Source organism: Colobus angolensis, unplaced genomic scaffold (assembly GCF_000951035.1).
Source record: "Colobus angolensis palliatus isolate OR3802 unplaced genomic scaffold, Cang.pa_1.0 Scaffold158, whole genome shotgun sequence".
Classification (NCBI taxonomy): Eukaryota; Metazoa; Chordata; class Mammalia; order Primates; family Cercopithecidae; genus Colobus; species Colobus angolensis.
The window spans coordinates 5,816,586-5,843,133 of NW_012114688.1; the positions used below are offsets into that span (position 1 = coordinate 5,816,586).

Consider the following 26,548-nt stretch of genomic DNA (forward strand, 5'->3'; position numbering starts at 1 on the left):
AGGATATGAACAGACATTTCTCAAAAGAAGACATTCATACAGCCAACAGACACATGAAAAAATGCTCATCATCGCTGGCCATCAGAGAAATGCAAATCAAAACCCCAATATGTAGTCTTAATCCTCACTCTCCACTTCCCACTTTTCCCCCTGAGTCCCCAAAGTCCATTCTATCATTCTCACGCCTTTGCATCCTCGTAGTTTAGCTTCCACTTATAAGTGAGAACATACAATATTTGATTTTCCATTCCTAAGTTACTTCACTTAGAATAATGGTCTTCAATTCCATCCAAGTTGCTGTAAAGGCCATTATTTAGTTCCATCTTATGGCAAAGTAGTATTCCATGGTATATTTATACCACATTTTCTTTATCCAGTCTTTGGTTGATGGGCACTTAGGTTGGTTCCACATTTTTGCAATTGTGGATTATGCTACTATAAACATGCATGTGCATGAGTTTTTTCATATAATGGCTTCTTTTCCTTTGGGTATTTGGGTAGCTATTTTGTTGAGATAGTGATTTTGTTTCCTTTGAATATATACCCAGAAGTGAGATTGCTGGATCATTTGGTATTTCTATTTTTAATTTTTTGGAAGAACCTCTCTACTGAAATAATGTACTGACTATAGTTGCATGTCTCTTTTAGTCTTTAGTATATTTTAATTCAGTCCTTTGCCCTTTTAGGAGGCTGGAGGGTGCTTTCATGACATTACGATATTTGAAGAGTCAAGACCAGTTTTTCTATAGAATGACCTTCAATTTAGATTTGGCTGATTGTTTCTTCATAATTAGTTAATATTACATAGATGATGTTACAGCCTTCAATGTATATTATAGCAAGAGACATGGATTATGTCAGTTTGCCCCATTGATAATGTTACTGTTCACTAGATATTGCCATTTTAAAGGCCCCTTTTCAAGGAGGAAATGTTAATAAAGATTTATATAGTTTAAAACTCCTCCTTTCCCACTGAAACCATTTCTTTCTTTTTACACATCAGCTTATTTCCCAAAACCATACTAACCCACATCACATGACAAATCATGGGGACAGTATCAAAAGATCTGGGGAAAGTAATTTGAAAATGTGACATATATTCTCAGCTTGAAAATGTTTGTCTTTAAAAAATACACCATGGAATACTATGCAGCCATAAAAAAGGATGAGTTTGCGTCCTTTGTAGGGACATGGATGCAGCTGGAAACCATCATTCTTAGCAAACTATCACAAGAAGAGAAAACCAAACACCGCAGGTTCTCACTCATAGGTGGGAACTGAACAATGAGATCACTTGGACTCGGGAAGGGGAACATCACATACTGGGGCCTATCATGGGGAGGGGGGAGGGGGGAGGGATTGCATTGGGGAGTTATACCTGATATAAATGATGAATTGATGGGTGCTGACGAGTTGATGGGTGCAGCACACCAACATGGCACAAGTATACATATGTAACAAACCTGCACGCTATGCACATGTACCCTAGAACTTAAAGTATAATAATAAAAAAAAAAAAAAAAAACCAACCAGTAATCTTATCTTCTTATTGTGGCCTTTTGTCATTTTATGTCATATGGTGTCTACCCAAAAATACTTGGAAAATTTTGCTCAAGGATCTGAAGTCTCCTGACCTCTTGTCTTCTAAGATATTGCTTCTATCTCTGTGTATCCTCTTTAATATCTAGTAAAACTAAAGTGGATCAGATGATCATCAGCATTACTTAAATTCTATATATCAGATGAGAAAAAGTGAAGGTAAACCCAAAAAGATAAGAAACAATGTAATGCAGATTAGCACCAGCTGGGCCCTCCAAAATTAGAAAAATGAAGGATGTTAGAGAGTACATTGAAAAGGGAAATGAAAAAAGAGAGAGGCACAAATGAAAGCAAACTGACTCCAAGTTCCTGTGAATAACTCATCCCAAATCCAGTAGCATATTTCTTTTTTAATATCTGAATCAGCCAATTTAGGTTTGAAATTCTGGCTCTTTTCTTTCATCCCTGTTTGATCACAGGTAAGTTACCTAATTAATCTTCCCAAGCCTCATTTTCCTCATCCAGTAAATGAGAATAATAACACCTATATTGCATAATCATTGTAAAGATTAATAATATTGAGTGCTCAATTCCTAACTTTCCATAGCTGTTAAACAAATGGTATCTATTGTTATAACTATCACTATGAACCTTTTTATGGTGCTTTGCAGTGTATAGACAATATTCTATCAGACATTATCTGGTGCAATTATTGCAAAAAACATTTACAGATAAGTAATGGAGGGTCAGTAAGATTAGCAAAATTTCTACTAAAAGATTAGTAACTTTTCAAGTCACACGTTGACAAAATATTTGGTTTTGGGAACCAAAACCCAAGTCTATTGATTTTTAACTAGTGTTTTCTTCACTATACCATGATAAGTTAAGAGTGAAGCAATAGTGCCATCTTCCTGCAAGAAAAAAGTAAAATTATTCTTAAGTCTCTAAAGTAGATGAATAAATAGAAGTTGCATAGTTTATACAATGGTAATATTAATTAAAGGAAACATGTGTACTCCAAATCAAAGAAAAGAAACCACTAAATCAAGTTGTAAGAAACAATATTTCTTAGAAACGAAATGACTATCAACATATCCTGATAGAAGACATCGTTGTCAAATATATGTCTGAAGGCTAAACCATTGTTCCTTTGTCTTTTTTAAGAGCTACAACAAAACAGATTTTATAAACATCATTATTAGGAGTTCTAGCACTATTTGGTATGACTTCATGCTTGTTATAGAATTAATTGTTCTTCCTAGTTGACTTAGTGAGCACTTGTTTATACTCAGATGAATTAATTAATTATGCAAATGATCAATTATACAACTATTTTAATATATAAACTAGTCTGTGCCTGTATGAAATGACTTCTGTCTATGTGATGTTTAATTTATTGAAATATGTGAATAAATACACATATAAATAAATCATATAAATATTAATTGAGTTCTACTTTATGACTTATACCGCGCTTGGCTGCAGATTAACAGCAACAACAACGTAGTAGTTGCCCTCAAAGAGATTGCAGTTTGCTGCAAGAAAAAAATGAATAGACAAAAAATATCATGTCATGTACACCAATGAAGTTTAATAAAGTCTAGTTTGTGATATATAAAAATAACAAAAACACATATTTCAGAACTTCAGAGAACGCATTAGGGTTCTGTTTCTTTTTCTGAAAATAGCTGAGGAGAGACAGTGAGTATTAGCCACCTTCAGAACAGCTCTTCAACCACTGTGCTGAGTCATGGGCCTCTGGGTACCCCCCTGCCTGTGGTCTTGTTCCTTGGAGTTTTCTGTGGAGTCAACAGAAATGACTTCTAATCCAATCCAAGGCCACCTTGCTCTTAGTCAAGGGCCTTTTGAAAGAGTTATGTCGAAGTATGTGCCATGGGCCTTGTAGGGTAAACTGATAAATATATATATAGTTTTTTTAAACCAAGTTTTTGCTCTTCATTAGGTGGCTTTTCTATAATATAAAGATGGAAATGGGATGAAGATGTTCACTGAAAATTAGGGTAATGTTCAGATGCCATAAAAATGTGCTCTGATACTTGGACAAAGGCAGCCCCTTTTGTGTGACTTTTTGTCTCTGAACATTTGCTTTTATAAGCCATCATAATCATAGGATTCCTATATTACACTTACTTATGGTTTATAAAGTATTTTCATGCTTACTTTTTCTAATACGACACTGTGAAGTAGAATGAATATTCTATTCTCCTTTGACAAATGGGGAAACTGAGACGTCACAAATTTATTTAATTTAATATCACATAGAGTATAAAGGCTGAGCTGATCATAAAACTCTGTTATTCAGGCTCTAAAATTATTGCTCTTTTGACTCCAAAACACCAGTTTTATGCTGTGCCATCCAAAGCATTATGGTGCCTTTTTCTCTGCTCTTTTTTTCTTCTTCTACTCTCCTCTCCTTCTCTCTATTTCTTTGCTTTCTGTCTCTTCCTTTTTTCTCACTACATTCTCCATCCCCCATTCTTTGTCTTTCCTTTCCTTTCAAGCCTATGAGGGACAGGAATCTGGCAGCCAAGGCAACAAAGAACCACTTCCATGGAAAAAGAGTAAGGAAAAGTAACATGGGCTTTTATATATTAACGGTTCTTGCAAACAATAACCAATGTCCAACGTTATTTTTGTCTGCCCCTGCCCATTTTTGGGTGAGTCCAAAACAAAGCCAACTAGAAACATCCATGTATAAAGCATAACAAAAATAACATATGTCACGTATGTGACACAGATGATACAAGACTGACTTTATTGCTGGTACTTTTATAACTACAGTCTAAGAAGGATAACTGGGAAGTGGGAGATGGAACAGAAAAGTCTTCTTAAGCACAGTATTTCCATTCCTGTTTTCTAGACTGAGGTAATACTGCCTTTTTGTTTCTGCCGCTTTAAAACATTTGTTGAGATTTGTATTTAAAACTCTTTTCAGAAATAACTGGAGCATGCACTTACTTGAGTAACATGCAGAACATTCAGTACCCAACTCTCCAGAGTTCCAGAATGGCCCCTTTTGGAGTTTACAACTCACCCACCCATCTGTGCATTTGGTCCCCAGAGACCAGTGCAAAGCCAACAAAGATGAAAGTCTTTGGGAGTCTGTGCTTTTGAACATTAAACCACTGGATCTGGAGTCAGAAAAATTCTGCAGTCCAGATTTAAGATCTCCCTTTAGTATTTTGTGACTTTGGTTAAAAAAAAAAAACAAAAAAAAAACAGCCTCTTAATTTCTCTGCAATTTCCTTACCTGCAAAATGAAGGGACTGGACTAGGACAGAATCCTATTATTTTAAGATATTGTAGGAATAGCTTGTGTTTCCAATGCCCTGAATTGCTGAAAAAAAAATGCAGAAGGCCACTTGGGTGGATGGAAATCACTTTCCAGTTTATTTTTCATTGATCTTTACGATAACATTATAATAGAACAGATGTTTTTAAGGATTAATGAGTGATAGATATAAATTGTCATAATAATATGGCTTTACTGTTTTCATCCTGGTTCATTAACTGTCATTAGAGCTACCATGTGACTTGTATTTTGCATGTGGTGTGATGTAATCATCTAATAGTTGTATTCCTTCCCCCACCAAAGGATCCCCAAGCCTACCATTTGAATCAATGGAGGTGTGAAATTCATTTCCAGATCATCTCTTTAGGAGATCACAAGGTCATTGGTTCTCATCAAGAATATGGGTGAGGAAAACAAGATACTAGAATAGAGCAAGAAAAAGAGAAGCCAATTCCCACTGCTCTTTGAAGTTTAAATAGTTCCCCTGTGGTTTCAACCTCAGTTCTGTTCTGCTTTTAATTTAAAACCATTCTCTACCAGGCAACTGATTTTTGCTAGTCTCTTGGGTGATTTTCTAAGACAGATTTCACTGTATTCTACCCTTGTGTGTGCACTTAGCTCCCATTAGCAGTAATAGGTGTTATGCATGTATAGCTCCCATTAACAATAATGGAAATTATGCATGTGCATCCAGAGGAAAGGATGCTCCCCAATTTTGGAATTTTTTCAGAAGGAAAAGTACTCCTTATGCAGCATTTGGCTTTTGTTTTAGGCTCTTTATTGTGGTGACGATTTGTGCTGCAGAGAATGAACATGGTGTGAAACACTGCCAGCTTCCCGGTGTGCAATCTGTACAGTATTTTTTTAAAATCTTGGCTTATAATTTTTTGCGTGACTAAAACAACAGTCAGGCAATAGTCAGACAAAACTTGTTAAAGAGGTAAAATAGATCCAGATCAATTAATAAAGGGTCATGAATGGGGGCTAAATAAGTCCCCTACAGCTAGGAATTCTGGTAGGTAATGTCCCCAGTTTCAAGATAACCAACAGTATATTTATACAGATGGAAAAAATAATTCTTTAAAAATAACTGAGTGCTATTTATGCAGACCATAATAACATTCCTCCAGATGAATGTGTCTTAACCTGAAGAGACAATTTCTATCATAACACATTGATAAAAAATGGTAGGCCAAAAGTGATATTATAAGGGGCTGTGAATCATTGGCATATTAATTTAGAACAAATCATGCAAAAAAGAATCTTTAACTTTAATATGAAGTCAAGAATATGATTCATCTTCGTTTTTATGAGTGGTAGAATACGTTTAATACTTGAAATGTTTTTGAGTTGTCAAAGTGAGGGTCTAAGTAATTTATCTCTTCTGAGAGTGCCTTTTGCTGAATATCCAGTATTATTGTTCATTTGTAAGATAAACTAGTCTGTGTCTAGTCTTGGACACCCCCTGGCACTGCTCGGTGATGAAGAAAGTCAGACTCTGTGTAAGGGTTGGGTTCTGATAGTAAGAGTGAGACACATAAAAAGCCCTGGAGTGTTTAAGAGCACAAGCTTTGGGGAGAGATCCACCTGCATTTAAATGCTGACCCTGTCAACTGGGAATTTATTTTACTTCTCTGAGCCCAAGTTACCTCATATGTAAAATGAGAATCATAATTCTCATCTTGTAGTTGTGAAGATTAAACAAGATCTAAAATTGCATTACCAGAACTATTATTAACAATTATTAATCTATTTAGGGAAATAAAATTTGATAGCACTAGATGTCAAAACATTTCTCTAGCCACATCATGTGGATCAGCATCAAATTATCTAAAATCTGTTGTGTAATTTAAATACAATCTATTTTTTATTATTTAACAATAAACATGCCTGTCATAACCTGTACTTCTATTTTGAGGGGAAGAATAAACATAACAATATTCTCAGGAAAAGAACCCCAAATACACAGGTTGTCATCTACTTTATTTTCCATCCTAACCAGACTTAAGTCATTATAAACTTTAAATTTTTAAAAAACATACAGCTACACAATTTTTCTGAAAATGATGAGAACTCGTATTTTTTCTTGTTTCCTTAGCATTATGATATTGAATGTGCAAAAATTTATAAGCAATGAACTTCTTTGCAAAGTTTATACATACATTCTGACTGTTGCTGTCTTGATAATGCAACATCATGTAAAAATATAGATTTTACCCATTAATTTTATTGATTAGCTAGTCACTTAGAATATTGCTTTGTAAGGACAGACTATCCCCGTGTGATTAGGGCATACCTAATCAATCTTCCTACACCTTGATTGTTCATCTGAAAAATGAAAAAAGTAGTGTTAACTTCATCAGGTCATTTTCAGAGTAAATTTAACGTATAACATATGTGGTGTTGACAAGTTGATTCTCTGAGGAAGGTGTTGAGAATGGAGAGAGAAGCCTTAAGAAGGAACCACAGTTGTAGGCTGTGGAAAGCCAGCACGGCAGAGGTACTTTGCTCTGAGGAAACACTGCACTTATTACGACCTGCACCTGTATGTTTTGCTTTTGTTCCCTGTCTGTCACCATGAGGGCAGTGTCTTTGTCTATTATTCTTACTGCTGTGTCTCTGGGACCTAGATTATTGTCTGTCATACAGTAGGTCCTCAATACCTGCTTGTTGAATGAAGTAGTTGATAATTGCTTCTTTTCAATAGCTACATTCTCCTGTATCGATGCAATGGGGGAAACAGGAGGTTTCTGTGTGGTTCTATCTGCAAGATAGGCAACATGGTACTGCGTACCAACTCCAACTCTTCAGCCAAAGATGTAGGTGTGAGCCCAACCTTTTCCATGAGCTATTTTGGCATGTAAGTTAATCTCTCTGAGCCTTGGATTTTGGATCTGTGTGAAGGGGATAATAATACTACCCTCACAGGGTTGCAGTAAAGATGAAACATGATAATATATATCCTATTGTTTTGTGGACTGCAAATCTTAGCTGTTACTAGCATATGGCATCACTGGAAAAAAGTGATACATTTGGGACATCGTCCAAATAGTTGTGCTCTGCCTCTAAAAGCTATATGAGCTTGGGGCAAATCTCTTAACTTTTCTAGGTCTCAATTTCTTCACCTGGAAGAGAGTTGTTATTAATGATCCCAAATGTGCATCCAGCTAAGAAAATCCATGTCACTAAAGACTACATTTTTCTTTTCACATTCCTTCCTGTGGTTAGGGATTATATAGGTGTGCCTGCAATTTCTATGAAAATGCCATAAAAGAGATTTAATGTCAGGTGTTTGCTTCATTTTCTTATCACCATTAGGCATTGTCCTACTTAGCGTGACAAATTCACTGCCTAACAGTGCTCATGTTTTCAGTATCTTTTACTACAGCCGCCCAGGGTAGCTACAAGGAGCACCTTTTCCCACATAATTACTACTGTTGACGTGAGACAGCACATTTGACAGAGGCGGCTTGCTGTGTTGGCAGGAAGGGTGCCGAGTTATACTGGAATCTGGCCTTTCACATTCACATTATTCTGCCTTTGGAAGAAGGTGCCCTCCACCCCGCACTAAATGTGAGGAAGAAAACTGCTTTGCCTGTACAGAACACTATTTACAGAGACTCTCTGGGGGGGATTATGATAGCCATGGCTGGATTTATGGGTGAGCTGTGCTTACCAGGTTACATCTTACATTGCAGGCTGATGAAACCCACTGTTCGTGTTAACCATCTGTGCTCTCTACACGGAATGCAGCCCGTGCCTTCCCCTAGGAATCAGGAACCAAGGGCCTGGGAAGCTTCTGCTTTGCATTGAGGAGCTTGATAGCATGCAGAGGGATGCTATTCTTAGGAAGGGAAACTTCCTTCAGGGCAACTTTTTTCCCCCCACATAGCAGATGTGGAATTCCTCTGTACCTGTTTAAAATTCTAGTTGGGGTTGTTAAACAGCAATTATACATGAAGCTATTGGGAACTAGGGTGAATGTCGACAGAACAGTGTCTGGGTGGGCAGCTACACATTGGATTTTGGTGTGATAGGCAGAGTGACAGAGACTGCAAAGATCAACTGGTCTTCAAGTACCTTACATTTCAATTTAACAAACTGTTTTAAGGCTTGCCATAATCTCATTCCAATTTGTGGGTCTACTCTTTCCCACTTTTCCCCAGAACATGTACTTAATTCTGATCAGGCAAATCTTACAGTTTGTAATAAGTCACATTCAAGTTCACCTGGTGTTACTTTGCTCATGTTATGCCTTTGGTCTACAGAAATTCATCGAATTCTACTACTTCTTTTAAGGTACAGATCAAATGCTGCCTGTCTCATTTGACCACAAAAAGCTATATAAATGTTTCCTTTCTCTGAACTATTACTATATTTTATGCTCACTTGTCAGATTTAACTCCCTCATAAATTATATAGCCCTTGATGTCAGAACAAAGGTATATACTTTTTCCAATTTCTCATGATCCTATGTGAATGTTGGAAATCTAGTCAGTTCACAAAATTTTCTTGTTTTATGGTTGCAAAATTCCAAATGATTTTTAACTTTTTTCTCCCGTATTAAAATGACAGTAGTTTTGATCTGCAATACTGTGTCTTTTATTTCGAATTCTTCTTTTTCAGTTAGTAAAGAGCCATGCAGAGTCTAGCGCAGACTCTGGCATATACACCTGCTCAAGAAATGTTAGTTTTATCAACACCACCTTCACTGGCTTTGTTTCCTGTGGCAGGTTGCTATGTCAACATAGAACATATTTTATGCTTACTTCCTCCAAAACATAGTTGCCCCCACATCCTTCTCCAAGGTCTTCAGAAGGAAGGGCAACCATAATTTGTTTATTTTTATTTTTATTATTTATTTTTGGAGACGGAGTCTCGCTCTGTCACCCAGGCTGGAGTGCAGTGGCCCAATCTCAGCTCACTGCAAGCTCCGCCTCGCGGGTTCACTCCATTCTCCTGCCTCGGCCTCCCTAGTAGCTGAAACTACAGGCACCCGCCACCATGCCCAGCTAATTTTTTGTATTTTTAGTGGAGACGGGGTTTCACCCTGTTAGCCAGGATGGTCTCGATCTCCTGACCCCATGATCCACCCGCCTCGGCCTCCCAAAGTGCTGGGATTACAGGCGTGAGCCACCAAGCCAGGCCCATAATTCATTTTCTTTCAGTCACCGTCTTTCTTTCCCCCTCCCAGGGTGATAATTCTTTCTGCTAGTCAGTATTATTTCCAGCATCTTCTAAATTTATTTTTCTCTTAAACCAATTTCACCTAGAAATCGTCCGTAATTAATGGACTGTTTATGCATAACCGTAATATTATAAACGCCTTAGGAAAACTATTATGAGTGATAATATAATTGGGCATTTTTTTGTGCATTTCTTTCCAAAATGGTGGCAAGATCTTTCAATTGGGTTTCATATATATAGAATGCATTCAAAGTCATTTGCTTATTTGCTTAGATTTTCCTAATGCTTCCTAAGCTTTTTTTTTTTTTTTTTTTTGAGACGGTGTCTCGCTCTGTCGCCCAGGTTGGAGTGCAGTGGCGCAATCTCGACTCACTGCGAACTCCGCCTCCCTGGTTCATGCCATTCTCCTCCCTCAGCCTCCGGAGGAGCTGGAACTACAGGCGCCCACCAAGATGCCCAGCTAATTTTTTCGTATTTTTAATAGAGACGGGGTTTCACCGTGTTAGCCAGGGTGGTCTGGATCTCCTGACCTGGTGATCCGCCCGCCTCGACCTTCCAAAGTGCTGGGATTACAGGTGTGAGGCACTGCCCTTGGCCCCTAATCATTCTTAATTAATTTTAGATGTAAATAGAATGAGACATTTTTCTGTTTTTAAAAAAAAAATTTAGCACAAAAGTGCAGCATGCAACAGCTGTTTGAAAAAACCCAAAATGAAGAATTATAGCATTATGAACTGAAAGATTAATTATGTTTCTTTTTAATTTGTTTTCGTTTTTGAAACTAGCTTGAGTTTCTTCTAAAAGTTGATATTTTTGGGAAAAGGACACACGCTGTCTTAAAAAGTATTGTATTGTGGAGTTTGATCCATTTGAGTTTCTGGCTCAGCCATTCCCTAATCAGATGACTTTAGACAATTTATTAAACTTCCCTGAGCCTCACTTTTCTTGTATGTAGAATGGGTATAGAATAGTTGCACCTACCTTTAAGATTTTTGGGTTTATTAAATTAAATAGTGTTCGTAGGAGACGACACAATGCTTGCCATATAGTAAACACTTGTTGCAACTCTGGAGTGATTGTTTCAGCCAAGAGCAAACTTTCTTTATTTTTTAATATACCAACAATTTCCCAGGCACCTAACTTAGCCTGACATTATTTGTAGCTTTGAATTCACTGGAGCCCTGCCAGCTATGGCCCTTAGGGAGTTGCAGAGCTGAGGCTCCATTAATTGAATTGTTTGCCAGTGCCTTAAGGACTCCCTATGAAAACTGGAGAGAAATGTGGGAGGTTTAGCCATAAACAAAATGTATAAAGGAGAAAATTAATTCATGGTGTCTATTGCCTTAGCATTTACTTTTTCTATCTCATTGTTTACAACTGTCATGTGCCTGGGAATGTGTGACAGCATCTGTAATGGAATCTGGCATTAATTCAGTTCACAGACATAAGTTTCAAGCATAATATGGTAACAGGTGGCCATGGTGATAAATAACAAGGGGCAGTTCAAGCAGAGTCAGAGAGCTCTAACATGGAGTAGTTTTTACTCACATATTTATTCATTCATTTATTCATTTTTATTCATCAAATATTTATTAAGGAACTTCTATGTTCCAGGCACTGGTCTAGGTGTCTGGGATATATAAGCAAACAGAGGCAGAATTTCCTGCGGCAGAAGCTTAAAGTCTAGAAGAACAGAACAAAACAGAGTAAATATACAATCAAGTAGAACAGATACACCATCAAATATAGCAAATATACAACAAACAGAACATATACACAATACAATGATAGGAGAAGTATAGAAAGATAGAATAGTATAGAGAGGAACCTACCTGATATATGAGTGATGGAAGGTCTCCTTAAAGGAGTATTATTTAAGCTGAATAGGCAATAGCAAGAGGGAAATGTATCTTGTTTCATGGAGAGGAAAATATGTATGAAAAAGCACAGGGGCTTGAGTGAGCACGCTAAGAATGAGGGCCCGCAAGGCAAGCTAACATTTTGTCACCCCTTAAAAAGGATATTTTAAAAACTATTTATTCAATATTTATTTCTTGGGGCCAGGGAGAAATTGATTTTTCTATTAAGAAAAATTATATGCAAAACACATTCACCTAGTAATTCACTTCACTGGGTCAAAGCAGAGTCAATTTTGTGGAATTATTTAGCAAAACGTTCCCTGTTTTCTTCTCTTTCTTCGGTTTGTGTGTGTTTTGAGCCAGAGAACTTCTTGGGAGGTGTACTAAAAATGCAAAATTTAGATAATAAAATAAACGACTCATTCCTGATAAATAGCACTATGCCACATACTATTTGGGTTTAGAAATTTAGCTTGCTGCCAACTTTCAGCTGTTAGTCAAAATATATTTTGCAGAAATACTTAAGAAATCAATTTGTGTAGGGGATGGGAGAATATTTTTATTTACATTTGATAATGCTGACTCCTTTTCCAGAAGCAACACCAGTGTACATTTTGCATTAAATGAGGATTTGGGCCAGGCATGGTGGCTTATGGCTGTAATTCTCAAAGCACTTTGGGAAGCCGAGATGGGCAGATCATGAGGTCAAGAGTTCAAGACCAGACTGGCCAACATGATAAAACCACATCTCTACTAAAAATACAAAACTTAGCTGGGCATGGTGGTGGACGCATGTAATCCCAGCTACTCGGGAGGCTGACGCAAGAGAATTGCTTGAACCTGGGAGGCAGAGGTTGCAGTAAGCCAAGATTGTGCCATTTCACTCCAACCTGGGTGACAGGCAAGATTCCGTCTCAAAAACAAACAAACAAACAACAACAACAACAACAAAAACCGAGGAGTTGGAGAGCCAAGTTAGCAAGGCTGATATTTCTAAAGTGCTCCAATAAGGTGAGCACCCCAGCTAGTGCAGCACCTAATCAGGTCCTTAAATAAAATGACTGGAGCATAAAGTACAAAGGAAGAGTATGTCAGACAAGACCGAAAAGGTGAATGGGGGCCAGGAACAATGACTCAATCTGAGTAGTCTCAGCTACTCCAGGAGGCTGACATGAGAGGATCACGAGAGCTCAGGAGTTCCAGGCTGCAGTGAGCCATGATCACCCCAGTGCATTACAGCCTGGGTGACAGAATGAGACCCTGTCTGAAAAAAACAAAACAAACAAACAAAAAAAAACCCAAAACAACAACAACAACAACAAAAAACTGAATGGAGTTTAGTTATGAAGGACCTTGTATGATATATGAGGAGTTTTCAGTTTGCCTATTAAAAAATGTGAGACTATAGAAGAGTTTTAAGCAAGAGAATGACAAGGCAAAATTTTTGGTCTAGAAAGATCTTTCTTGCCTCAGTGTGGACCAAAGCCTCGGAGAAAGACTTCAAAAAGGAAAACGCATTAATAGAATGTTGAAATGATTAAGGTGAGAAATGATAGTGGTTTGAATTAGGGGGAACATCAGTAAGGATGGAAAAAAAGTAGAGTTTAGGGAGTGTTGACACAATCCCTAATACCAGAAATATTAGAATAGGCATTATCAGGTGAACCTGTTGTCAGATAACGAAACTTCATCCCCTAGACTGGAGTTCAAGGGCAGGACTACTCCAGTCCACGGTCACAAGGCATGAATGGTAACAGTGAGATGAAGCTTAAATATCCAAGATGTGAGGAATTATAGACTTCCAGGTAATTAAAATGGGGATCCTGGTGATGGAACTGACATGCCGAGTAGAGACATTTTTAAGTAAAAGACTATGAGAACAGGAGTGTGGGGGTGGGGGTTATAGTGAATGCTACAGTTCAGCGAGGATGTGGAACTGTGAGGGTCCTGTCTGAGGGCTTTCATGACACACTCTTATATCAACAGCTAGTTGGAAAGAATGTAAGAGACTAGAATGCTAATAGCTGATAATGACATAATGTTTTACATATTCAGTTTTTGACTTCCTCCGCACAGCAGCCAGAATTGTTAAATAGAAACCTGATCATGTATTCCTCTGCTTAAGACATTTGGGGGTTAGGGGTTGGATCAAGACCAAAACCTTCCTTATGGTTTATATAGCCCTGAGTATTCTAGCTCCTGGGTCACCTTTTGACCTCATCTTAAGGCATTCTCCTCTATCCCTAGGCTTCAGCCATCTGAGTCTTCTTCAATGTTTTAGTTTGTTTTGTTTTAAAATTTTTAAACAATATTCTGCTTATTCCAAGACCTCCAGACATGCTGTTTTCTCTGCTTTAAAACTCTCTTCTCTTCCTTTCCATGTAATTCTAGATTTTAGCCTTAATGCTGCTTTCTCAGGAAAGTTCCCCTGTTATATATTCTCATACTCACCTTCACTTCTTTTTCATGACACTTATAATTATAATTAATTAATCATTTCAGAAATAAGTACTCACATGTCTCTCTTCATGAACAAACTATAAACTTCAAGAGAGGGAGAACCATGTATGCTTATTTGTTGTGGTATATCTTGTGCCTAGCACAGTGCCTGACATATGTATATATTTAATAAATGTTTGTTAAATGAGTAGTTGAATCCATGGATTATTTTTATGTACACTGTAGGTATGCCTTAATCCAAAGCATCAGTTTTCTAGTGGTGGCATCAAAGTCACCTCATAACAGAGAAACAAGGATCTTTGAATGGAAATGAGCCTTTCTAGTATCCTTTAAGTTATGTTACTTAGGCAGTTACCTACTTTATTTAAGCAAAATGTTATCTTTGTTGGGCAAAAAGCTAGTAGACAGAAAGAACAGAAATATACCTAAGCTAGTATGTTGAGGGATGTAATCAGAGGGTAGGAGAGCTAGACCACCTAGTTTGAAAGAATGAGATCCATAAATACAGATCTTCCCAAGCAGAAGGCAGATATTTGAAAGATAGTTTTTTAAAATATTAATTGAAATTATGAGTTGTTAATTTTTCTTCTTGAATTTTCCACCTCCTCTGTCCTTCATTCGAGCTCATAACAAGTTCCCTACTTCCTTACCAGATGAAAGGTTTTTGGCAGGATTTTCTGGCTTCTGTTTGCCCATTGAGGATAATAGAATTTGAAGAGAGAGGAAATTGGTATCCCTGTGTGAAAGCAAGAAAGACAGAAGGTTTCAAAGGAGAAAAAGAGCTTTCTCCAGGTTGGGGGTAAGGGACAGGTCTGCCTGTCCTTGAACAGAAGGGACTTTTACTTCTTCCCTGGAAGCACTCAAAAGTGTGGCAGGACATCAAGGGGCATATTTACATAGTGAACTAGGTAGCTTAGACGCCAACCTTGGGTTCTCAGCCTTGTTCAAGATCCTCTTGAAGCACAAAGCATGGCATGGAAATGGCACACCAGTGAATCTGATGATATCACATGGCTGCAGCAAAATTCAGCTTTTGCCAATGTGGACACATACTGCTAATGATCAATGTCCTAATGCTTAGATATGGAGTAAAACGCAGAACCTCAGCACAAACCTGAAGGTGGGAGAAAGCCTAGAAATAACTGAGGTTGAATTTCTCACTAAGTTGATGGGACTAGCTACTCAGAATTGAAATTAAATGATTTATAGACAATAATGAAATGCAATTTTGCTTAAGATTTATACTTGCTACATTAAGCAAGCGAACAATAACAAAAAAGTTATATTAGTCTTCTCTTTCTAAAGGTATAGCTTATTTTTACTTAACAATTTTTAAAATTTTAAGTTGAGTTAAATTTGCAAAATATTTCCAGGAACTTAGCACTGAACCGTCTGCACTGAATCAACTGATCTCTTCAATAATAGACAGCTCTTAACAGTACCTTAATGATAGGAGTAACACAACCAAATTCATGGCGAAGTGCAGTAGTGTGTGCTTGTAGCCCCAGGTACTTGGGAGGCTGAGGCAGGAGGATTACTTGACACTAAAAGTTCAAGTACAACCTGACAACATATTAAGACCCCCCCTTACACACACACACACACACACACACACACACACATGCATGCACATGGGCACACACACACCCTAATTCTAATTCACCATGCTGAACATGTCTATGGGGCCTACCCTTTTTATCGGGATGAAAAAAAATTACACTGAGCATGAGTCTTCCAACAAAGAATGGATCTATTATCAGCTAAGAGTGACTATGTGAATGAAGCACAAAGGTATTTCCTTTAAGGCAGTCAGATCTATGTTCTCTGCTATAGGAATGTGCAAAGGCAATATGCCTACTGTTAAGAGTAAGCTCATGACAGGTTGGCAATATCAACTTATCTTTGCTTGGTGGAGAACTGATGGCAAACAAATGAAATCTGGAAATCAGTATGTTGATTACTTATTTATTTGGTTTGATATTGAAATAAGCTTTTTCTATGTAATCAATTTTACTTGTGAATTCTTTTACTCCATTTTTAAAATTCTATTTTTTCAACAAATATTTATCGAAGGCTCATTATATAAGCTAGACATTTAGTTAGGTGCTGTGGGAGACATAGAAATAAATGAGCTACAGATTAAATACTCAAAGCATTTTTAACATCTGGAAAAATGATAACCCGTGTACAAAAATGACTGTAACACAAGGCAAGTAGTAAGTTTGTAAAAGACAGGATAGAATGATACTTCTTCCTTTCCCTTTCCTTTCCTTTTCTCTCATCCTATCTCCCTTTCCTTTCTATTCTTTCCTCTTCTCATCTATTTCATTTTCTTTCCATCAACACTGGTAAATATGATGTATAAAACTGTCCTGAAAAAGTAGAAAATACCAGGTTGGCAATTTCAGCCTCAGCTACCAACATGGGTGTGTACACTGACAGTAGAATTTAGGGAGTGGCAAAAAAAAAAAGAGAGTAGGTTCCGTCAATTTATATGGAATAATGTTTCCCAAGACAACCAGATGTAATTTTTTTTTTTTCAAGTAAAAAGCCACACAGAAAGGCTGAGATAAGGCAAAATGAAGAAAGCAGGACCATTGGTATGTTGAAGGCAGCTCACATTATAAGAGATGCTTGTTGATTAATTAGGAATTTTGAAGCCAGTTGTAAAACTGTTGGTAGCTTGCAGTCAGCCTAATGGGAGTATTTACACCAAAGAAATAGGTAACTACAATAAATCATGATTGTTTTAAAAACAGAAAGCTGTTTTACCCGTTCAACAATGGAAATATCAACACTAAGAGTTTTTCACCTTCTGATTTTCTTTTTATAAACAGAAAACTCTTCCACGAGTTCACCAATGGAAATAACATCAAGAGTTTTTCATCTTCTTAGTGGGCAAAGGTATGGATATTCGGTGTGTGAGCTTCAAGAGTATCTAAGGGACGTAATAACGTGGTTGAGAATATACCAGAGACTACAAACTGTCTGTGCATCCCAGAGGAACAGGAAGCTCGTGCAGGTGAAAAGACTGGAGGAGGAGGTATGCTCTTGATACCCAGGAAGCCCACCTCCCACTTCTTTGGTCATCAGAAGTAAGACAAAGGACAATTAAATGAGTGGTTAGTAGTTGTTTAGAGAAAGAGAATTTTCACTTCATATGCTAGTCATTGATAATATTTGCCATTGTGGTTGCTGTTAAGTAAGTTTCTTCCTGCAGGCCTGTGAGAAGGCATAGTACATGAAAGTGGCAGTGCTTTCAACCTGATTATTATTATACAGTATGGACTTTTATTATATAACAAGCAATACTTACATTTTGTTATTCACTTATTTTTTACTATACACTTATACATATGCAGACACAGTAATAAACATCTAAGTGGTACAAATAGGTACAAAACCAAAAATAAAAGTCTTTGCCTTCTAACTTCAATAAGATGTTTCAGTCTCATCCTGCATTCTACTGCCTTTAATATGCAATCAGCTACACTTCCCAAGGGGCTTTAGTCCCTTTTGTTAAAAAATAGTAATAAAGATCAAATCTAGGGGATAGAAGTAGAGATTTTAGTATTTTATGTGAGAATTGGGGATGCAGCATGCTTATAAAGCCACCTGAGTTATAGGGCAGAATATTACTTTTCTTTTTAAATAACAGGTAACAATTCTATATTGCTATTTTCAATTTAACCAAGTTTTTATTTTAGCACTGAGAGTTTTTCATCTAATTTCTCCTTCCTCTGGTAGATTTGATGTTATTTATTGTCATACCAAATAGCATTTTGTCTCCTATATATAGAAGTCTTTTTTTTTTTTTTTTTTTTTTTTTTTTTTTGAGACAGACTTTTGCTCTTGTTGCCCAGGCTGGAGTGCAATGGCATGATCTCGGCTCACCACAACCTCGCCTCCCGGGATCAAGCGATTCTCCTGCCTCAGCCTTCTGAGTAGCTGGGATTATAGGCATGCGCCACCACGCCCACCTAATTTTGCATTTTTAGTAGAGACGTGGTTTCTCCACGTTGGTCAAGCTGCTCTCAAACTCCCGACCTCAGGTGATCTGCCTGCCTCGGGCTCCCAAAGTGCTGGGAGTAAGTCTTTTCTTACTCTGTTTTTGTACCTTGCCTCAAGTACCCTGGAAGTGACTACCCACACAACTCCCCTTATCAGCATTTTAGAGGAAAAACCATCTGAAAAGTAAAATAAATTATATCTTTTCCCACAGAATTATAAAGAATATACAGGCAAAAGACACCTAATATTTCATATGGAATGATAAACAATTTGAAGAAAAAAAGGACAAATCTTTGAAATTTAGCCTAAAACTATTTTTTAACTTTGAATTTCCATGGGCATTTGTCAACATTTATCTTTTATTTCCAATAACATTGGTATTAAATTACAGTGAATATATACAAATATTTATTAGCTCAATATTATTTTATTAGTCCAATTTTTCAATTAGAGAGTCAGATAATACTCTAAATAATGGTCAAAAATCATCAGAATATTTTGTTACCCCCAAATTCAGGTAGAAGAAATTTCTGTATATTGTCCCATTCCACAAGACTCAACTCACAGTAGATTATAGCACATTGGAATATAACATATTTCATATTAAATATTATATTTAATCTACATTTAGATATTCTGAAATCTTCCTACTAATAGTTATAGAATTTTTTGTTTATTCCTAATGCTTTTCATGTTCACATAAGCCAAAATGAGAAAATTCATCACGTTTTACCAATAGAAAGTTTCACCTTCTATGCAAACACATATATTTGCCTAGATCAAGGCATCATATGCCTACACTTCCAAAGTTAATTTGTATTACCTGCATGATCCCCCTAAAATAAAACCCCAATTATTTTATTCTTATAATTTGGTAAATTGAGCCTCAGAAGCTCCATTCATTTAGAATATGCATTTTCCAAAATCTTGATAGGCCGACCAGGCAAGATTTGTTGCAATCTTGACAGGCTGATTTTGACAATAATAAAAAATGGTGTTCTTAAAATTCTGTGTTGAATGTTAAGCACCTCTCTATCAAAGGGATAATAACTTAAATGCTTCAGATTATCTGTTAGAGACCCTATAAAACAATAATCTCTTTTTTTATGCATCCAATTAACATCAGAATCCATTTAGGGAGCATGCTTCTCTTTGAGGGTCTTGTGAGGCCCTACACCCAGTTTATTCAAATGTCACTATTACAAAAGACTGCTGCCTCACCTTCAGTCTTCTGGGGCAAGGCCTGGCTGCAGACTCAGGACAACTTGCTTTATTCTGTTGTACCAGTTCTCCCTGTTCCCCCTGCTTGTTCCTTTCTCACATTCTTGATGCTCGAGTTCCTAATATTTTACGAACTTTGATCCAGTTTTTTAATTACTTCATGTGTTCTCCCTCTGCTCAACATTATCCATTTAACAACCCCTCCTATTCCATCTAAGTAGAAAAATGTTTATACAGAGAGTATCTGAAAAGTTGATATCTGTTTTTCCAGAATGATACATGATTCCTAATGATATGGAATTGTAATGTTGTCAACATAATTTATCCAAAGAGGATAACTTATTATCCTAGGCATAATTTTGTTTAGAGGAGATGACTCTTGGATTGGGCCCACCTGAGTTTAGGAAAAGACTGGCAATGCACTTGTTTTCTCTACATCTACTAATCTTGGAGAAATAAGTTTCCTTTTTCTTTTTGTTCATTTTTATAGATGATTTAGATCTCAATGTGAGGCTGCCATTTTTTAATAAGAAAGGAATGGATGTTTATCCCTTCAATAGAAAGTGAAAAAATGTCTATGGCAGAGGTTGGGCAAACTATAACCAGTGGTCCAAATTCTACCTTCAGCCTGTTTTTGTGTGGCCTGTGAGCTAAAAATTTTCTTAAAATATATGTTAAAGAGTTGTAAACACACACACACACAACAGGGACTGTATTTGACCTGTGAAGTACAAAATATTTAATATCTCGCCTTTTATAGAAAATGTTTGCAGACCCCTGTCTTAATATAGCTATCATAAAATTATCATTTAAAACATTTTCTGTATGACAGGTACATGTGATTTTGTATATGTTAGCTCATTGAAATCTTATAAGAATCTTAAGTATATTAAGAGTTGAAGTATTCTCCTCATTTTGGAGATGATAAAACTGAGATGTGAGAGGTTAATATCACACACTTTCTAAATGCCAGAGAGAAGATTTACACTAAGACAGTTAGGAACTAGAGCTGGTACTTACAACTACTATATTATACTGAGTCTGAATGTGACCTGACATTTCTTTGTTTGAGTCTATCCCACTCCTGATACTAATCTGCAAGCAGTCCAAACAGAATAGTGATGAGATTGGCAGGACACTGCTCATACACAAAGCAAAGAATATACAAGATTCTTTAAGCATATAAAGGGAACCATGACTGTGCATAAGCTGGCTATATACTGCAGCAAACACAGCAACACTACCAGTTGGATGGGTAAGACCCTCTTGCTCTCAAATTCTCATGAAGTTCCCTGACTTCTAGTAACACTACTTGATCAGAGTACTGACTTTTCAGGGTACTATCCTTGATAGTCTCAGAAGAGTCATACCTTGTTGGTCCCTCATGACTTCTCTCTCTAGAGATTTGTGCTATGTGCCTGACTGCTTCACATTTGACATTACTGTACTTGGTAACACTCTTAAAGTATTTATCAGTACTATGAAAAGACTGAGGAGATTACATGTAAATTCTAGGCCCATCACCCTATTGGCAGATTGGGGCCGCCAGGACTACTGAAGGCATATTCCTGGAATAGCCAGATTGCTGTGCTTTCTTCTCTCAGTGTTGGTCTCTGTGACTATCAATTTCATCAGAGGTTTTGGTTTGTTACGAAAAGAGTTCCTGTCTCTGTTGTAATTTTCTCCTGCATATGCCCTGAGTTCTGGATTCTTCCATTATTCCTTTATTAATTTGATTTTACTTCCCTTGGTTTTGCAGTTGTCTGTTAACCTCTTTAACCTGTCATTGTACTCTATGTCTTTATAAGTTTATTCATAATATAGTTTTATAGTGTTGTTTCAAGGACACTTTCGGAAGGCAAAGAGAGAGAAACATATGTACCAGCTCTAACATTCTGAAGTAGAAGCTATCAAACTTTATGTGACAAGAAAATGCATTTGATTATATACACTGACAGGTTTCCTATCACTTCATGCTTTATTGCATTTATTTTCCCATGTTTTTGAAGCTTTCTCATCAACTGTGGAATGATGGAAATAAAAGAATCCAAGAAGTAATTCTTGATTTTAAATTCAAAAAACCATGGTTCAGGTGTATAACAGAAATCATTTGGACATATATATATATATTTACCAAGACTAGAGAGGATTCCATGCAATGGGGAAGGGGAACAAAGAGGGTGTTTGTGGACAGGAGTGATATTCCCATCAAGTAATCACCAAGCTCTGTCTGTCCAAAACCAGAATCCTCTGAGTCTATTTCCCGGGAGATACAGGGAACTGAGATTATATATCTAGATATCATCCAGTGTCTAGTCAAATGAATGCCATACATTGGCTGTATTGAGTAGCTGTTAGGAGTTCTGTTTATTCCCATCCGCAAAGATCATCCATTGACAGCAATTAACAAGTGCTTGCTGATCTTCCAAAGTGTTTGAAGCCTTGATATTTCATTTGGCCATTAAATGATTCATCCAGAGTAGATATACTCAGGTTCATGGCCTGAGGTAGTTTTAAGCTCCAAAAGTACTTTTACGCTCTCTTTGTAAACCAAGAGAGGAAATGATGGAGGAGCAATGATTAATCAGAGGCTTCCAGGTAATAGTAGAAACATAACTACCAAATTTTAGAAGAGTTTTAATTAAATTTATGAAGGCTTGGACAGGCATAGGAGAAACCAGGGTCGTGTTGTACCCCATGGCTAGTAGCAGCAGGGCTTTACCACCCTGAAACCTCAAAGGTTAAGGGAAGAGATTGGTTCCCAGAACCAAGAGAGGGTACCTGTATGAATAGGACTGACTGACAAGAGCTGTGTCTTCAGCATCCTGACCTCATTCTTCTCTCACTCTCAGACTCTCCTACAGTTGCCTCTCACTAGGACTGCTGTCAAAACTTGTACTAGTTCATATGTTTACGTTAGAAAAGAGTCATCATACAACTACAAAATAAATTCTTCCGCATGAAATTTGATCTTAGAACAGTCCTTCTCAAACTGTGGTAAGACAGTAGTTGTTGTTAAATTTCAAATTTCCTGAGAAATGATACTTTCATAAAATAGAATAAAAGTTAATAACTCAAAAATAAAAGAAAAATAAAGAAGCATGCAAAATGCAAGCCTCAATTAATTTTCTAATATTTAATTATTCAATTCATAGACATAAAATTACTCTGCCAAAATGCCACAAAACTTCTGTACTTATATCATTTGAAAATGAGCAAGCCACAGACTGGCACTGTCTTGCATATCACCTCTTTATTGACACTAATCCAGACCACTCAATAATGGTGCCACATGTGATATATATCTGAAAATATTAAACAAAATAAAACAAAACAACAAAATGGGGACAGAAGTAGCTTCACCAAAAGATAATTATGGATTTTTTGGAAACTATTAAAAAATGACAGACTCTCTTGGTTTAATATGGCATAAATTAGCATTTTCCAGACTGGTGAAATATTGATCCCTACAGGTGCTCCATGACTTAAGAATTGCAAGGTCAAATACCACTGGGAAATATCCCCAGTGTTCACAGTACACATTTGAACATTAAAGATTCTGAGCCATCTAGTAGTTAATAAACTTTTTTTTTTTAAATTCAGCATTTCTCAAGTGTATTTGACTAATCCATTTTTTTCATGTAATACTTATTAACATCTTTTGTAACATTACGAAATGCTGGTATACATGTATTTCTGCCTAATGAGGTAAACTAAATGATTCCTCTTGACAGCATTCCTAATTTCAGGATTCTATGAAACATTCAGAATTGGACCTGTTATTCAACAAAGCCAATTTAAAAAACTGCCTTGGCTAAACTTTCAGTTTCAAAGTTGTTATTCTATGCTTTGTTGATGCTCTATATTAGAGAGTAAGGAACTGTGTCAAAGAGTCCTTCTTAATGAAGCAATTTTCTAATTTTACGTTATCTTTTGCTTTTCATATTTACCTATGGTATTCTGGAAACTTGTGATTTAGAGGAAAACTTATCATACATTACTAAATACTTGGCTGTTGCAGTGCCTCATATATGTCAAGTTCTAAAAATTTACAATTTTATAAATATCTGTGAACAACAGTATTGTAGCATTAATAGAGAAGAATAATTCATTTTTATTTCACTGGGCGTGTATCAACACATAACTTAACTATGAAAAATAATTGTATTTAGCTCAAGTGGGAATTGAGGATAACGGTTTTGGCTCTTCTGACCCTTGTGACAATATTATAAATGAGATACACAATCAATGGAGGAAAAATCAGAGGCTACTTGGCCCAAATTCTGCTAGTTATTTATTATTTAATATCTGAATTTTTTTGAGGGCAGAGAGCTAATTTGAAATCCTTCAATATGTCTCTTTCTTAGTCCATTTTGTGCTCCAATAACAGAATACCTGAGACTATATAATTTATAAAGAACAGAAATGTATTTATTACACTTCTGGAGAATGGGGAGTCCAAGATCAAGGTTCCAGCAGGTTTGGTGTCTGGTAAAGCCCTGGTTTTCACTTAGAAGATGATGTATTGAACACTGCATCCTCTGGAGGGGAAGAACAGTGTTCCTCACATGGCAGAAAAGCAGAAAAGCAAAGAGAGACAAACTACTCCAAAAAAAACCATTTTAAATTATTTATTTGAGATGGGTCTCAACTCTGTCAACCAGGCTGGAGTGCAGTGGTATAATCATAGCTCACTATAGTCTCACACTCCCATGTTCAAGGGGTCCTCCTGCCTCAGCTTTTCAAGTAGCTGGGACTACAGGCATACACCACCAATACTAGATAATTTTTTTAAATTAAAACGTTTTATGTTTAGGGACAAAATCTCTCTGTGTTGCTCAGGCTGGTTTTGAACTCCTAGTCTCAAGTGAACCCCCTGCCTCAGTCTCCCCAGTAGTTGGAATTATAGACACAAAACACTGCACCCAGTTCAAAGCCCTTTGTGAAAGGTATTTAACCCACTCATAAGTGCAGAACTCTCATGACCTAATCATCTCTTAAATATCATTACCTTGGCAATTAAATTTTGATATGTTTTGGAGGGGACAAACATTTAAAAAATGGCAGTCTCTTTTGCTATCTATAGTCTAAACAAGAAGTTCTCTCTTTAGTATTTTTCATTTTGTTTTCTAAATATTAAATTTCTCCCTTGTTCAGGAAAGTCATTTAAGAGGAACAAAAATCTATCACTTCATTGAGACTTAAGAAATATATCTAATGCATCAGGCATCTTCAAACATGAAGAGAATGGATTTTCTTTTTTTCCTATTACCGTAGGAAGCAATAGTAAGTTAACTTACCTACCAAAGTTCACAATATGTGAAATATCTAAGGATATGTGAAACTTTCAGACCAAAAGCATGCAGGATTACATGGCAATGATGAGGCCAGTTCTATGACACATGAATGGTAACATTTTATAGGGAGAAATGATCACTCTTAAAGGGTAAGACAGTGTAATGGTTAAAAGAAGTAGTATAATGGCAAATGTTTAACAACTAGCCTCGGGGGTGGGGGTGGAAGGCACTTGGTAGAATGTTTGCTAATTTCCATGGCATAAGTACTTTCATCATGGTCACTTTCAAGTTATAACCATGATGTCACCAAAACACACAGTTTGGAAAAGATGTGCCCACCATTATATACTGTTTCCACCATACAGACAAAATAGACACAGATGAACTCAAAAGCATTAATAATAGTACAGTAAAGTTAGATACTTAGGCAGTAATGTGTTTTGAATATTTATTGTAAGCTGATATAATTTAACTTTTGGCAATGGCTTTTGCTATGGTTTGAATGTGCCCTCTAAAAACTGTGCTGAAAATTAATCCCCAGTGTGGCAGTATTGAGAAGCAGGGCCATTAATCCATTAACCCATTGATCCATTAATGGGTTATCATGAGAGTGGAACTGGTGGCTTTTTAAGAAGAGGAAGGGAGACCTGAGCTGGTACATTACCATGCTCAGCACCCTCACCATGTGATATTTCTCACTGTCTCTGGACTCTACAGAGTCCCTACTGCAAGAAGGCTCTCACCAGATGTGGCCCCTTCTCCTTGGACTTCTCAGCCTCTTTAACTATTAAGAGATAATAAAAAAAATTACCCAATTTCAGTTACTCTGTTATAAGCAGCAGAAAACAGTCTAATACAGCTATGTTTGACAACCAGCTGAAAAAATACTCTGAAAATTTAGTAATTGGCTCTTGTAAGCTGATACAAGTTGTCTCCCACACATCACTGGGTAAGAATGTAAGGTTTAAAGTTAGATCTGAATTTGAGTCCTTGCTCTGCCACTTAAAACTGTTGACCTTGTGAAGTTTATATTTATTCTCTATGACTTCGTTTTTTGGATGAATGATAAGGGTAAAAATTATATCTATTTTGAATAGTTGTTGTGAGGATTAAATAAGATTGATAGCCTCCTCTTTCCCCAGGGAGCAAGGGCTCCACGGCTAAAAATTTCATAAGGTCCCTGTTAGAACCATGATTACAAACCATCTCTTTTTTTTAAAAAAAAAAACTAAAGGAGAAGCTATCAAGAGGAATATGCTCTGTTCTACATAATGATGTAATTTGCATAATTTAAGGGAGAACAGGCAGGTTTCTTTAAAGGGTTCAGACTGTACTATCATTGAAATTGTTTTAGCCCATTCTCACATTGCTATGAAGAAATACCCAAGACTGGATAATGTATAAAGAAAAGAGGTTTAGGCCGGGCACGGTGGCTCAAGCCTGTAATTCCAGCACTTTGGGAGGCCGAGACGGGCGGATCACGAGGTCAGGAGATCGAGACCATCCTGGCTAACACGGTGAAACCCCGTCCCTACTAAAAAATACAAAAAACTAGCCGGGCGAGGTGGCGGGCGTCTGTAGTCCCAGCTACTCGGGAGGCTGAGGCAGGAGAATGGCGTAAACCCGGGAGGCAGAGCTTGCAGTGAGCTGAGATCCGGCCA

General features: G+C 36.9%; 1 long non-coding RNA gene across 1 annotated transcript in view; it reads left to right on the plus strand.

Annotated features, from left to right (window-relative positions):
- Positions 1 to 17,792, plus strand: part of LOC105508106 — a 155,540-nt gene extending 137,748 nt beyond the window's left edge. The window contains exons 3-4 of the long non-coding RNA XR_001001206.1: positions 3,503 to 3,560; positions 17,196 to 17,792. This is a non-coding gene — a long non-coding RNA (uncharacterized LOC105508106). The remainder of the gene's footprint in view (positions 1 to 3,502; positions 3,561 to 17,195) is intronic.
- Positions 17,793 to 26,548: the final 8,756 nt, after the last annotated feature.